Source organism: Lycium ferocissimum, chromosome 2 (genome assembly GCF_029784015.1).
Source record: "Lycium ferocissimum isolate CSIRO_LF1 chromosome 2, AGI_CSIRO_Lferr_CH_V1, whole genome shotgun sequence".
In the NCBI taxonomy this organism is placed as follows: domain Eukaryota; kingdom Viridiplantae; phylum Streptophyta; class Magnoliopsida; order Solanales; family Solanaceae; genus Lycium; species Lycium ferocissimum.
Window position 1 is genome coordinate 2,438,333 of NC_081343.1, and position 2,305 is coordinate 2,440,637.

A 2,305-nucleotide genomic window follows, 5' to 3' on the forward strand; every position below is an offset into this window, starting at 1 on the left:
ATTTATGTATATTGACCCATGACTAGAAGGCGTTATATACACATTACTACTATGATGATGATATTGATTATGGCCACAGAGGAGCCAATATGATATGATGAGAGGCCATAGAGGCTTACAGGGTTTATATACTCGCATACATCAGGCGTTATATACGCACACATACATCAGGAATTATATACGCACTTATATAGATGCACGGTCATCATTGATAGGTATAAGCATGCATATTATGTGCCCACAGAGGCATTGTCAGTTACGCAGATTTATGCAGATACTAGTTCATACAAGTACATGTAGTCAGTCATTTCAGCTTATGAGTTCAGATCTTATCCATGATTCTCATGTGTATACATATGTGTTGTTTCTCTTATGCCTTACATACTCGATACATTATCCGTACTGACTCCCCATTGCTCGGGGGGCTGCGTGTTATACCCCGTATTTCATACATTTGGATAATTTGAGAAAGTCGTGGCAAGTTAAGAACAAGATCATTTTCAAGAGTTATTTTAGCGTCCGTGTTGTTAGGAATATAATTTATGAACATCGGTAGTATGGAAATATTGGGAAAGGCCAAGGGTAAAAAGAAATTTGCAAAATGGCCAATGGAAATAATGTGGAAGGCCGGGGCGAAATGGTAATATTGAGAAAAGTCGAGGGCAAAACGGGAATTTTACCAAAGGAGTTCATGAAGGTTCCAAAAGGGCCATATTGGCCATGTGAAAAAAATAAGGGAAAAGATGACAAAATAAGTCATCTTTTATTTGGGAAAAATTCAAGAAAAAGAAAAAGAAAAATCTAGAAAAGTGTAGAGAGGGGCATGTGCCCCTCACATGCTAATGAAGACTATCTATATATATATATATATACTCATTCATCTTCTATCATAAGAAAGACTTGGAAAAAAAAAAAAAAGAAGAAAACAAAGGGAGCCATTCGGCCAACCCATGAAAATTTGACCATGGAAATCTTGTCCTAAAATTATTTTCTTGTGGTATTCCCACTAATTCAAGGGTCCTCTACAACGTGGTATAATTGTTTTGGAAGATAAGTCATCCGTTTCGTCGTTTCGCATTCTAGTCAAGTGGAGAAGTTGAAGAGCAAAGGTAAGAATTCATGCCCTTTTATGTGTTATGTATGGCTTGTGAATGTTGTGGTGTGTAGAAGTGAATGAAATTCATGGAAATATGGACATAGGGGTGTGGCCGTGTGCATGGGTGATTGTAGGACCAATGATTCAATGATTTTATGTAGTGTTTTAATTGTTGTGTTGATTTTATGTAGTGTTTTAATTGTTGTGTTGTGAATTCTATGTTGATAATGAAAGTGTGATGATGTTAGTTGGAGTTGTAGGTGTTGGAGTCTTGGCCGTGTGGTATGCATGTTGTGTAGGAAGAATGAATAAATTTCTATGTAGTACTTTGATGGTTGTTGACATGTATTCTACGACGAAAATGAGAATTTGGTGAATTAAGTTGATCTTTAGAATGGTTACGGGCTGATTGGGAAGTCGACGTAATTTTGGTGTCGTTTCTTTAATTACGATGATAATGTTGTTAATATGTGGGTTGTTAGTGTAATTCATGAAATTGGATGCAAGAAACGCATTGGAATTGTCCACTAGGGAAGTTGGGGAGTTTTCGGGAAGGTATGGTATGTTGATGGAAATTATTGGCTTTTTTGTTGTGTAGATTGTTTAAAATGTTCTCGAATTGTGTTTGAATGATCTTGAATTAGTAAGTGAATATGTAAACGTTGATATTGGTTCGGTAATGTGAAGTTGGAGTAGAAGTTGTTTGGAATATTCTCGACTTGATTGTTGATGTCGTTGGCAAAAATTGTTAGCATTGTCATTGATAATGTGGCCGAGTTCCATTCTCGGGTTTGTTGTTGTTGAATTGGCCGAGTTAAATTCTCGGGGACGGCGCATTTACAGGAGAAATGCTGCCGAAATTTCTGTAGACAAATGCTAATTCAAGATTTGAATTCTTAAAGACTTTAATTAATGTTTGGCAAATGTGACCATTTGTAGATTTTTGGAGGATTTGGAAATTGAATTTGGAATAGCGTAAGTGGCAGAAAAGGTATGTAAGGCTTACCCTTTCTTTCTCTTGGCATGTCCTAGATATACTAGGCTTGAATTTGGACCTTGGGGACAACTACTCTTCGGAATCCACGTCGAAATTGCCGCTTTTTCTTTCAGTAGAATTGAATCAATTATGTTGCTAATGGTTGGAAAAGTTGTCTAAACATCTAGAACTTGAACAAATGGGACCCGACTACCTTAAAACTATCACGAATG